This window comes from Rattus norvegicus, chromosome 4, assembly GCF_036323735.1.
Source record: "Rattus norvegicus strain BN/NHsdMcwi chromosome 4, GRCr8, whole genome shotgun sequence".
Taxonomy (NCBI): domain Eukaryota; kingdom Metazoa; phylum Chordata; class Mammalia; order Rodentia; family Muridae; genus Rattus; species Rattus norvegicus.
In genome coordinates, this window is record NC_086022.1 from 78,452,222 (window position 1) to 78,465,645 (window position 13,424).

The window sequence follows — 13,424 nt, forward strand, 5'->3', positions numbered from 1 at the left end:
TTTAAAAAGGTAAAATGGGAAACCCAATGTTAGGATGAGCTTATATAATTTTTATTGGCATGTTATTTAGGTGAGCCAAAGGGGGTTTTTGATTGCGGACTTCAATACTTTAATAACTGGACCTTGGTGATCAACCTCAAGAGGAGGAAACAGACCTTGGTGGCTGGCTTTAGAAATGTAATCTAATGGTTTTTAGAAAGGCAGAGGGAATCAGGGAGAAGGGCAAGGACTGCCAGAGCCTTGCTCACCACACTTGAACTAGCCAGAGTCTCTTCACTGCCAGTGTCTAATGATAAGAAAAGAATGCCACTCTGGTACACCAGTGATCAGAACTAAGGAGACAAATCACAAAACCAGGCTGTCTATGTAGAGTGGACATCCCCCCACCATGAGTTTCTCTACCCCTTCCAGAGTTCACTGCTCACTTGCTTCAGCCTCAGGGGCTAAAGACTGGCTGAGCTGATCCCAGGTAGAGTGGGATCCTTCAGTGTTGCTGCTGATGGTGCAAGATAGGGTCCTGTGAGAACTCTGAGTGACAGCCAATCTGCCTTCAGGTAGAGAAGAGAGGGGCATCTGGGTACCCAGGAGAAGGCAGTTAGCCAGCTCAGGAGCTAACCCAGGACAGCAGTGTGAAGCAATCTCAGCATCTGCAGGCTGCTCCTCTCCATTTTCTTGGCTGATGATGCTATTCAAGGACAGGTCTGGAAAGTTGCAGAGCTGAGGAAGGCATCTCACCTGTCAGGTCTGGCAGCTTCTGGGATATATAGGTCTGTGAGCATCTGTAATTTAACTTTATAGTCAGTCCTACTAGATCACCACTTGGATGACAATTATTAACTGTGTACACTGGTCAGTGGGGGTATAGCTCAGGGGTAGAGCATTTGACTGCAGATCAAGAGGTCCCTGGTTCAAATCCAGGTGCCCCCTTATTTATGTCTGGTTACTGACTTACCATTCATCTTAGGCAGGCCACCCATGATGTTAGAAAGTCTTCGTTAGTTGAGGCCTCTAGAATAAGTGTTACAATGTCACCATCTACTGCTGTGGATTACTTCTCAGCCACACTATTATCAAGGAACATTAATGCAAGGCACACAGATCTCTTATCTCTGCTGAGTCCTATCTACCTTTTTTTTTAACCTCCCCATCTGTATTCTTTCCCTCATTCTCACTGGGGTAGTTAGTTTCAATTTGACACAATGTAGACTCACCTTGGAAATGCAGTAAATGAAGGATACAGTGTCTGGATTAGGTTGGCCTATGGCATGTCTGGAGGGGATTGTGTTGATGACTAAGGCAATGGATTATGAAGACCCAGCACTGTTCCCTAGGCAGGTATGCTGGACTGTGTGAATGCAGAAAGTGAGCTTAGCCCTGACAAGCATGTGTGCATTCATTTTTCTCTGATCTTAGCCATAGAAGTGATATGACCAACTGCTTACCGTTCCTGCTGCCTTGATTTTCCTGAAATAAGGGCCTGAAATTGTGAGTTAACTTTAACCCTGTTCACCCTCACTTGCCTCCTTTCAGGGCATTTTTATCACAGCAGCAGAAATGAAAGTATGACATACCTTCTTCCAGTACCCCACCCCCCACTCAATGAGCAATGGTCCAGTGTGGTCTAGGTGCCCATTGAACGATGAACTGCATTCTGAATTTCAAGACTGTGGCAGGCTAAGATGAGAGTGGACAGAGTCTGAGGCTGTGCCTGCATGGGGAAATGCTACCTGAAGTCAAAGACTTGTAGGAGGCAGAAGGCATCAGCAGAGGTGCTGAACTTTTAAAGCCACTAACTCGCTAATGTCAGCTGTTGAGGAGATGCCAGAGGAGGGTTCTTTCTGCTTAGGAAGATGGTTTGTTCCTTTTGTAAGATTGGTACATTAGGATGTGACTGAAACATCCATTGGGCTGACTGGTTTGATTCCAAAGTACAGGACCTATAGGATGCTCACTGCTGGAAATGTAGGGAATAGTAATGAAAGTATATAACATGGCTGTCATGATGACCCAGTAGGACATATATATGAACTTGCAGAGCTGAAAGGCTAAACTTCAGAGTAAAGCGATGACGGTGTGACTATTTGTGACAGGCTGTTCTTGCCATCCATTCTATGAGAAGGTTTGACGTCCCATGAGAACTGAGTGGTTCAGAAAGAGAATTCAGAGGCAATGCAGATAGAACTTTGCTGTTGGAAAAAGGAAAAGAGATCTTTCTCCATGGCAGGAGGCCTTGACTAAATCAGTTCACAGAAGTAGAGAACCCAGAGCCTTCCCGTTAGCTACATCTTGGCAATGTAGTTGGATGCCCCTTATAAAGACTGATTTGACTGAAGTGATGTCTGGTAAATTCTCTTCATGGAAAAGAGCATCCAGGAAGAACGAAGCCTGTCCCACAGAAGCCCAGTGTGTGGAGATGTGTTTCACTGCAGCTTCCTGTCATTTAAAAGCCTCCTCTCTTCAGTGTTCTTCTTTCCAGTCACCTCCAACACTGTCTCTCCTAGGACTCTATAGCTGTGCTTTTCAAACATCAGATATCAATCATAAATGAGAGTCCCATCAATGTCTAATTATCTGTGTCTATTTCAGAAGGTCTTAATTAGTTGTTCCATAAACCTTCCATTGTGGAGGGATAGCCTGAATCTGAGGCTGCTGAGTTATTCTGAGGCTAAGTCAGTGACTCACTTTGTCCCACTCTTCCCACTGTGCAGCAGCAAACCCTGTCCTTCAGTCTTTTTTTTTTTTTACATTTTATGAGTTTGGCTGTTTTGTCTGCATGTGTGACTGTAAAACATGTGATTTCCTGGTACCCAAGGTAACCAGAAAAGCATTTCAGACCTTCTGGAACTGGACTTACAGATTGTTGAGAGATGCCAAGTGTGTGCTAGAAATCAAACCTGTGTCTTCTACAAAGCAACATGAGATCTAAAGCATCAAGCCATGGCCCCAGCCCTGCAGTCCTGTCTCAGGTTTCCACCCTTCAGTCTAGTCTCTGTTTTCTTGGGGGACAATTCTCTTACATTGGTTTCCTTTCCTTTCCTTTCCTTTCCTTTCCTTTCCTTTCCTTTCCTTTCCTTTCCTTTCCTTCCCCTTCCCTTCCCTTCCCTTCCCTTCCCTTCCCTTCCCTTTCCTTTCCTTTCCTTCCCTTCCCTTCCCTTCCCTTCCCTTCCCTTCCTTTCCTTTCCTTTCCCTTCCTTTCCTTTTTTGTTCTATGGCCTATGAATCCTCTGTTCAGGATTTAAAGTTCCCAGATTGGTGACTTGGTGACAAAACCACTCTGCTTTTAGCCTCAGACACCAGAATAAAGGCTGTGTTTACCTTGTCATGGTCACTTGTGCCCTACAGGTTCCCCTCCCACTAGACACATTGTGTGATGAGAAGATACTGGTGCTTGGGATTCACCATGCAGAGGGAGGAGATCTGTCATCACCCATCTGCTTGGTCAGCAGTGTAAGGTGCATCCCAGCTGGTGTGTGTGTGTGTGTGTGTGTGTGTGTGTGTGTGTGTGTGTTCCTTGGATCTCTGATCTTTCAGTGGACCAAGTCTTCATCATATTTAGAAGGGGACATGAGGTCCCTAATCCTAGGCCATGGCACCTTCAGTAGAAAGAAAGGGTTTCTGCATCTAGAACCCTGTATGGAAGGAAGCCAGCACAGCATGTGGAGTGGGCAGCAGGTAAAGTCCCTAAAGCAAGGAGATAAAGAGAGGGCTGACTTCTGCATCAACTGGAGGACTCCAGTGGATCCTCCAGAGCTGGGGATTGTGAATCCCAGGCTGTGGGGGTGAAGCACACAAGCCACCAGGATTCCAGGCAGCTCATTGGCATCCAATGGTGAGTGTTGGCTGACACCTGCTCTAAACGGTCAGGATCTGTGTGGTCAAAGTTGTGCTTCAGTGTTTGAAGTTTCACTGCACAGAACAATATTTATTCCCACCAAAGACCTGAACTTTTCACAGGCAGCCTTTGCTATAATGCTGTGTGAAGAGCTAAGAGCCTGACAGGGCTGGAGCTCCATCATGTACCATGGACAGCTCCACAGTCAGCTGGCTTTGCTGAAGACACACAGAGAGAATGCAGACCCCTCCACTGTGTAGTGGCCTCAGCTATTTCTGCAGGGTGGATAGGATTGCATAAAACTGAAACTGAAAACAATAATCAAATTACCACAATGTTGTCTAGTGTGCTGGCTCAGCAGACATCAGCACTTGCTGCACGACCCTGGGAATCTAAGGTGGATATGTGTCCTATGTATATTTTTCTATCCCACATGAAAAGGACAGACATGTAGGAACATAGATGTGATCCAAGCAGTCACACAGGAAGATGGGTGATGACAGGAGAATCCTTCTGGAAGATCATGAAGAGTTAGCCTGGAGTATGTATCCATGTCTCAAGCAATAAGAGAGACTCTGCTTCAAATAAAGCAGAAGGTGAGAGCTGACACCTCTGACTTTCCTCTGAGCTTCCCACATGCTCCATGGTAAGCACATGCCCTCACAAACACATGATACTTGCACACCCACAGAGATATCCACACATACACACACATACATGCACACTCATTCCTACACACACATGCAATTGTAAGCATACACACACACATCACCAGTGTTGGGAATTTTGAGTGCCCCTATCTGTCTTGAGTATTAATTTTTATTAGTGGTAAGTCAGGTTCCCTAGGGCACTGAAGATGAGAAGTCACAGAGCATCCCTGCTAAGGCAGTACAGGAATGAAGTGTTAATGAGGAGAGTCTACACAGGTACAAAGGCATAAGTCACTAGTAGAACAATTGCTTACAGTTCATGCAATCACTGACTCAAGACTGTACCCTGTTGGCGACACTGCTGGCCATGTCATGCTCCTGAGACCATCCACTCTCTGATTCTCACTTCTCCATAGTTCTGAAGATGGAAGCCATTCTTCATGTTATTTCTTCTTCTAAAACATTGAGGGATTTCATAAATGGAGACCAAGAGGGAAGAAGATGGGAGATAATGGAGGCTACTCAATCCCTGCTCAGGAAGGCTGGCACAAGAGTCCCTGAATCATTAATGTAAACTCTGCTATGGCTTGGTCATTATGAGTTGTGTCTTGCTTGGCTCTGATTTAACCAATGCTTTTCCACACCTGTAGCATGGAGTTGCTTATACAAAATTAATATGTATAAGCAAGTGTATCTGAAACATCCCTAGAGCTATTTAGAGATACAGGTAGTCATCTTAAGGTACTGTTCCAAGAGGATCTGGTTTAGGTTTTATTGAGTGGGGACTAAGGACATTTTGTTCTCACCTACCTTATCCTACTTGCCATGTGTTTTGAGCACAACAAAATGTGTTTTCAACCTCATAACTGGGCATGCAGGTTGTTATTGCAGTTCACAGAGTCCACAGCTGGGCACAACTGTTAATGACTTCACAAAGGACCTTCCAGTTCTACCCAAGCCAGCTGACAAGGAAGAAGCTTCCTGGTCAGTACCAACTTGGTTCCCCATGTCCTGTGACTAATATGTTTGGTGTCTTTTATCAATAACATTTTGTCAGCATGTTCTAATGGGCATCTGAGAACAATGGCAGTACCCTATAATGTCCTGGGGGGTCTCAGAAACACCACAGTTTAGTTGGAATTTCTCTGCTCAGGGGATTAGGATCTTCAAGAAGCCATAAATTGCCAAATAAGACATCCCAGTGCCAGGCATGGGATACATCCCTTTGAGTTGTTAGTTGAAGGTCCTTTGTAAAGTCATTAACAGTTGGGGGGTGTCCTGCACCCACAAACATTTCTAGTGTCAAGTACTGCTGTTGAAAAGTTAACTACCGTGATGATTTATTGTCCTGTATATATCATCTGTACTTTGTAGCCTAGGGTTTTAAGATCTTCCCTTTGGTGTTACAGTTCTTTGATATTCCCTGTGGAGTTGTGATGAGTCTTTGCAGAAAGGTAGGATGGAAGCCCACACCTTCCTTTACGGGTATTTTTCTTGTATTTTGGCCTTCTATCATTTTTCTGTCTCTGATCATTGTGTCAATTGGGGGAGGAGTGGATGGATTCAGAGCCTTCAAGGTTTGTGTACTTGTGTGGGAGTTCTGTTAAGTTCTCTTAAGGCTAAGTCATACTCATAGAAGACATCAAATTACCTTGTATTATGACGCCTAGAGAGGGAGGCCATATGATTTATTCAAGAAACTTCAACTAATGGAGACCTCATAGCTTCACTGAGGTCCTGCCTAAGGTGGATATGGTAAGTTAAGAACCAAAAACATATTAAAACAAGGGGGCACCTGGATTTGAACCAGGGACCTCTTGATCTGCAGTCAAATGCTCTACCCCTGAGCTATACCCCCACCTTATAGGTAAGGTAGCCTCTCATTAGCACCTCTTCAAGTATAGTGCCACACCCAGGCTTGCTATGTTTTTATGATCTACTGCTTCCTCTACTGATCTTGAGTCTGTCAGTAATTTTCTATTTAAGTTTGCCCTTCACCCTTCTCTCAGCTTTTATTAGCCCACCTAAATGCACCCCATCTCTGGGTGTGCTACAGACCTCAGCTACAGATGTAGAAGGACAATTAACTGTGGTGTTTTCCTTTAGTTCACAATTAACTTTTCTTAAATGGCCAAGAAGAGCTGTGGGTTCTAGGTCTTCATTAGCCAACCTGCAGTCCAGAGGGAACTTATCCTCTAGGACATCAGGACAGTGCTCATTACTTCACTCCATCATTTATTCACTCAATAACATTCATGGAGTTCATTAGCTCTGGTCACTTATCAGCCACAGTGAAGACACAAGAAGAGATCAGTCATTTTCCTTTTTTCTCGGAGTCTTGGTATAAATTGGAGCCACATTCATGGATCAGTCTTTCCTCAGGAGGAGCAGGAGCCAAAGCACATGTTAGGGGAAAGTGGAACTGGGGAGCACCCTATAGGAGGCCCTGGAGAGACTTCTTGAGGGAACAGCTATGGAAAGTTTCTAGAGGAAGAAGCCACTCCTCAGCTTCACAAAACTCTGCTCTGACCTTCTGCACCAAGTGAACCTTATAGAGCCTTGGAGTGCCACAACCTGTGACCTGGATGGGTCTCACAGTGGGTTTCTTACTAGTTCCTGACAGAGAAGAGAACAGAACAGAGATCAGGTCTGAGAAGAATACAGAGCACAAGGGAGCACAGTATGTTATGCAGCTCTGTGTTAACCAATGTCTCACATTTGGTCTCCTGTGTATGAAGGAGACAATAAGAAGGGGGCACCTGGATTTGAACCAGGGACCTCTTGATCTGCAGTCAAATGCTCTACCCCTGAGCTATACCCCCTTCTGCTTTATGTACATCTCATAAATGTCTCTGAAGCTGTACGGCCACTCCCTACCATGTGTGCTTCCCAGTACTCTAAAATATCTGCTTTCTCCTGTGAGGCCCAGCCCTTATCCAACTCTGCACACCTGTCTGTCACCTCATGACCAGCACCTTCCTGTCCTATTTTACAGCCAAGACAGAACACAACCGACTGCAAGTCTGCATTCATCTCATCCTGCAGACCCACTTATACAAGCCACACTCAAAGGGCTGGGTAAGTGATTGATGGCTTTTGAGGGAGAGAGGACTGTTTTCTCTAAGGGAGTGGCTCTTGGTAAGTCAATCCTAATGCAGTGGAATACTTGGGACCCAGAAGCATGTGGACTTCACAAATTGGAGGAACAAAGCCTGCGGTATAGAGGTGGATGACTCTGTGAGGAGTTAAAGGACCGAGGTGAAGGTGAATAGGATCCAAACACACCATATGAAATCTCAAGGAATTAATGAAAGTATCTTAAAATATATTTTTTCTCAGCAATAAGGTCTTACCACCAGGTTGTGGAGAAGAATCAATAGCCTTGGGACTAGCTGGTGGCATAATGTCATTGACTTAACCATAACTTTTAAAAACATTGGCAGAAAGGCCCACTCCATTAGATGGTACCCATTTCTAATCCTGCTAATATGGCCATGAACCTGGGACTAGCTAGGTCATGGGCCCTAGGAGAAATGTGCTACTTTGTTCTGCTAAAGGAACACAGCAGTGAAATGATTCCTAATGACACTGCTACACCCATAGATCAGTGCTCAGGTCGGCTCACAAGGGAGAAGCTTCTCCCTGCAGTAGATGGAAGTTAACACAGAGACACACAAGTGCAGAGTGGACAGACGGTGAGAGACTGTGGAGCACCCAGTCGTAAATGTGATGCCTTCCCCACACCCTTATGCTCAACATCAGACTGCTGTGCCTAAGGGGAGGCAGAAAGGCTATGAGAGCAGAGCTGGTGGAGACTCCAAGGAAACAGCGTCATCTGTTTTGTATTTCATTTTGTCCATCTTTTCCTTTCCATTTCAGTGAAAGAGGGAAAGTCACAACCATAACTTTGTTAACACGAGGTTGTCCTCTGCTTTCCGTATAGCAACATAGGTGACTGCCTCCAGGAGGCCTCCAAATATGGAGGTCGCAGACATTGAGGATGCCAAATTAATCTCCCTCCATGGTTAAATTTTCCCATATGGCTACACTTAATACCCCATAACATTTCTAGCCAGTTGGTGCCTGCCTCCAAGTCGGTTTTACCCACGTTAACATTCTTCAGTAGGAAGATCAAACCTAGAAGGAAGTCCAAGCCACCCTCCCCTTGCCACAATACACCAAATATATAGTCAGCCACCTTCTCCTAACCACAACATCCAGCCAACCTCCCTCACCTAACCGTCCACCATCTCCTGTCTCAATGCCCTCTCTGTGCTTCCCTCTCCAGGCTGCTATTGGCAGGTGTTCCTATTAACATCTTGCTTCATGAACCCTGTGGGCCCTTACCCACACAGAAGTTACAGAACATTCCTCTCTTCAGTCTATTCTTCCCCTTCTGCCTCATAGGGTCCTCTCTCATCTTACATGTTCCTGTAACATTACTGTCACCATGCCAATGTGTGCTAACCTGCTCCCTTTCTCTGGTGCCATAACATTACTGATTCCTGCATTCCCATAATGATTGTTCCCAGGTTTATTGCTGTGAGCCTGAAGAACTCACTTTACAGCTGGGAGGGGACCAGAAGAAAAGGGAGATCTTCATCCCTCTGCTCATCTGACTGGGTCTCACCATCTCTCTGGATGTGATGGGAGCTGCTAGAGGCAGTCTAAACACACCATGTGACCTTTGACTTCCAGGATAAGCTTGACTAGGGTATGGCTTCCACCATGGACAGTCTTGAGTCCCTCCTGGGACAGATCATCTCTCTAGTGGTAGTTGTTTTATAAAACCAGAGAGTTCTGTCCGTAATGACCTCTGAACAGGGGTGACTTGTGTGGTGTTGTGGCACTGTTTCTATGCTAATGAATCTGGGCTGGTGGAAGAAAACATAAAATGCCCAACAACCTCCTGCGAGATCTCCAGAGCATGCTGTATGCCCAACACCCCAACTCCATGGTACTTAAACACTCTGATAGCTTTCCCCCCTCCTTGGTCCTTTACTAGCAATTAGGGCTCTATTCCTCCTCGCAGCCTGCCTCATCCAATTTCTAAAATGGCAGATAAGTAGCAAAAGTCACTGCCAATCACTTCCTGGTTCAATACCCAACCCTTCCCAGCAGAGGCTGATGGCTACGGTGACACCTCCACCCTTATTCAACAAAAAAGGGGAGGTGTGGGGCCAGAAGCTGTGCAACTATGGGAGGTAGTCTACAGCAATAGTCAGGTTGAGATGTGTCCAGACCTTACAAGTCTCATCCTGAGATGGACAGGAATAGGGCTGCTTCCTCCTTACTATGGGCCTGCATATAAGTCTTACCTGCAGTAAGCCTTATGACCCCTACTTCCACCACTCATAAGGAAGCCATGTAGCCTGGTGGCCAAATTTCAGGCTAAACTTCCTCTCTCATTATACAGTCATATCCAGTAAGTACTTGGTATTCCTCTTCATGCAAATGAAACATTCCAGCACCTTGGCTCCAGCCAATGGTGTACAGGCACACCCAAGCTGCTTCCTACTCACCAGTGTTTATGTAGCCTTGTTCACCTCTAATAAACAGAGTGGTTTCACTGGAAACGGCCTCTGGAGAAGCTGTTTCTCACACACTCATGCCCACTGAGACTGTCAAACCCAACCTGTCTGGCTAAGCTCCAATCCTTCCAGTACAGCTCAGTGAGTAATGGTGCCTGGATACCCCAAGGGGAAAAGCAGCACCCTCCTGCTTCTGTCCACTGTAGATCTCCAAAAGAGTGGTATACCCATACAGCACAGTCTAGTTTGTCTTTGAATCTCCTCTGCCAACAATAATTCTAAAACTCTTCAATTTAGCCTTTGGCAAATTTTTTAAACAAGGGCAAAAAGCAACCATATTCTTTGCTAACATATCTTAAGAATGACAATATTCTTCCCCTATGAAACATTTTGAGCTGGACCTCCACAACCTCACTTCTCTGAGTACTACTGTTTTCTCAGCACTTCTTAGGATGGTCTACAATGTCCCAGTTACAGCATTCAACTGCTTTTCTTTTTTCTTTTCTTTTCTTTCTTTTTTTTTTTTTTGCTTTTCAAGACACTTTTATTTTGGTTTTTTAATTGGTTTGAGTCATAGAAGACAAGAAACAGGAGGGATGCTGTTATTTCAATTCCCAGGGGAATTTTGCTACATCTCTGCTCTTCTCTCTGTGTGTACTGGGAAGAAGGCCTAGGGATTTCAGGAGTTTCTGATGTTCACAAATCTGTGGAAGGCAGCTGGTGACCACCTTCATTTCTAGGACTTTCCCTGCTGTAATGGGTTCCTCTAGTGATATGCAGGGGCTTGGAGTTAAAAGTGTATGTCACTGAGAGAAGTGTAATATCCTGTTTTTTCAAACTATAAATCATGTACTTAATCATATAATTGCAAAATGGCTTCAAAACACTGCTTAATTTGCTTATAATCATGGAGGATTAACATGTGGAAAGAGCATTCTCTACATGCTAGTCAAGAAAGATCATTTGTCCTTTCTTTTTTTTTCTTTTTTTTTGCCATGGCAACAGCATTTTTTTTTTTATTAACTTGAGTATTTCTTATTTACATTTCGAGTGTTATTCCCTTTCCTGGTTTCCGGGCAAACATCCCCCTAATCCCTCCCCCTCCCCTCCTTTATGGGTGTTCCCCTCCCCATCCTCCCCCCATTGCCGCCCTCCCCCCAACAATCTAGTTCACTGGGGGTTCAGTCTTAGCAGGACCCAGGGCTTCCCCTTCCACTGGTGCTCTTACTAGGATATTCATTGCTACCTATGAGGTCAGACTCCAGGGTCAGTCCATGTATAGTCTTTAGGTAGTGGCTTAGTCCCTGGAAGCTCTGGTTGCTTGGCATTGTTGTACATATGGGGTCTCGAGCCCCCTTCAAGCTCTTCCAGTTCTTTCTCTGATTCCTTCAACGGGGGTCCTATTCTCAGTTCAGTGGTTTGCTGCTGGCATTTGCCTCTCTATTTGCTGTATTCTGGCTGTGTCACTCAGGAGCGATCTACGTCCGGCTCCTGTCGGCCTGCACTTCTTTGCTTCATCCATCTTGTCTAATTGGATGGCTGTATATGTATGGGTCACATGTGGGGCAGGCTCTGAATGGGTGTTCCTTTTGTGTCTGTTTTAATCTTTGCCTCTCTATTCCCTGCCAAGGGTATTCTTGTTCCCCTTTTAAAGAAGGAGTGAAGCATTCACATTTTGATCATCCGTCTTGAGTTTCATTTGTTCTAGGCATCTAGGGTAATTCAAGCATTTGGGCTAATAGCCACTTATCAATGAGTGCATACCATGTGTGTTTTTCTGTGATCGGGTTACCTCACTCAGGATGATATTTTCCAGTTCCAACCATTTGCCTACGAATTTCATAAAGTCATTGTTTTTGATAGCTGAGTAATATTCCATTGTGTAGATGTACCACATTTTCTGTATCCATTCCTCTGTTGAAGGGCATCTGGGTTTTTTCCAGCTTCTGGCTATTATAAATAAGGCTGCGATGAACATAGTGGACACGTGTCTTTTTTATATGTTGGGGCATCTTTTGGGTATATGCCCAAGAGAGGTATAGCTGGATCCTCAGGTAGTTCAATGTCCAATTTTCTGAGGAACCTCCAGACTGATTTCCAGAATGGTTGTACCAGTCTGCAATCCCACCAACAATGGAGGAGTGTTCCTCTTTCTCTGTATCCTCGCCAGCATCTGCTGTCACCTGAGTTTTTGATCTTAGCCATTCTCACTGGTGTGAGGTGAAATCTCAGGGTTGTTTTGATTTGCATTTCCCTTATGACTAAAGATGTTGAACATTTCTTTAGGTGTTTCTCAGCCATTCGGCATTCCTCAGCTGTGAATTCTTTGTTTAGCTCTGAACCCCATTTTTTAATAGGGTTATTTGTCTCCCTGCGGTCTAACTTCTTGAGTTCTTTGTATATTTTGGATATAAGGCCTCTATCTGTTGTAGGATTGGTAAAGATCTTTTTCCAATCTGTTGGTTGCCTCAACTGCTTTTCTAATCAAGTCCCAACATCTCCCATATTCCTCCACAAGCAACATGGTCAGGTCCTGTTATTCTAACAACACAGGCCCTAGTTCCAATTTCTCTCTTACCATTAATGTGTTACTAGAGTTTTACATAGTTACTATACTATGCTATTGCCAGGAACACACTTCATGATCAAGGCAACTTGTTATAAAAGAAAGCATTTAACTGGGGGTTGCTTAGACTTTCTAAGTTTAGTCCATGATGGCCATGGCAAGAAGCATGATAGCAGGTAGATAGGCTGAGCACTGAGAGTTTACATCTGATGCACAAGCAGGGGGTAAGACTGCTGGGCCTGATGGGAATTTTGAAACCTCAAAGCACACACTCAGTGACACACTGTTGCACCCCGATACTTAAGGTTGAAGTACCCATGTCTAGATAGCTCTTCCGAGCTCCTGGCAAAATGGAGAACTCCCTTTATTAGTGGGGGGGGGCTTCCTCTTCTCTGTCTGATCTGGGGGTCCAAGCCCCAACCTTCTACCTGAGGAATGTCACATAGTCCTTGGCAAATCCACAAGTTCAATCCCTCCCTCCCCATAAGAACATGCCCTGCAAGTACCTGGGATTCCTGGAATGCCTCTCCATATAAATGAGGTATTACAGTTCTTTAAACTTCAGCCAATAAAACTTCACCCTAAGAAGAACCCCTTCCTACTCTCCAAGGTTCATATATAGCCTTGGTTTACCCTGAATAAAGTGTGTGTGCAAGCCCACCACAATAGAGGCATGCCCACAAGCTGAGTCCACCTAAGGGAGTTGTTTTACTACAATCCCTGGAGAAGGCCTTCTTTCCCCACTCCCAGCAGGACTGGGGTCCTGCAGTCTCCACTCATTCTGGATTCCATTTCAGCATTTCAGCCAGGTGTACAGTGGTGTCTGGACGCACTGAAAGGGAGGA

At 44.9% G+C, this 13,424-nt stretch overlaps 3 non-coding genes across 3 annotated transcripts; 1 reads left to right on the forward strand and 2 right to left on the reverse strand.

Annotated features, from left to right (window-relative positions):
- Nucleotides 1–855: 855 nt before the first annotated feature.
- On the forward strand, nucleotides 856–927 carry Trnac-gca2 (transfer RNA cysteine (anticodon GCA) 2). The gene has a single exon. It is a non-coding gene; the product is annotated as a tRNA-Cys (tRNA).
- Nucleotides 928–6,268: 5,341 nt separating this feature from the next.
- Nucleotides 6,269–6,340, reverse strand: Trnac-gca3 (transfer RNA cysteine (anticodon GCA) 3). The gene has a single exon. It is a non-coding gene; the product is annotated as a tRNA-Cys (tRNA).
- An 892-nt stretch (nucleotides 6,341–7,232) lies between these two features.
- Nucleotides 7,233–7,304, reverse strand: Trnac-gca4 (transfer RNA cysteine (anticodon GCA) 4). Its single transcript has one exon. It is a non-coding gene; the product is annotated as a tRNA-Cys (tRNA).
- Between the last annotated feature and the right edge of the window lie 6,120 nt (nucleotides 7,305–13,424).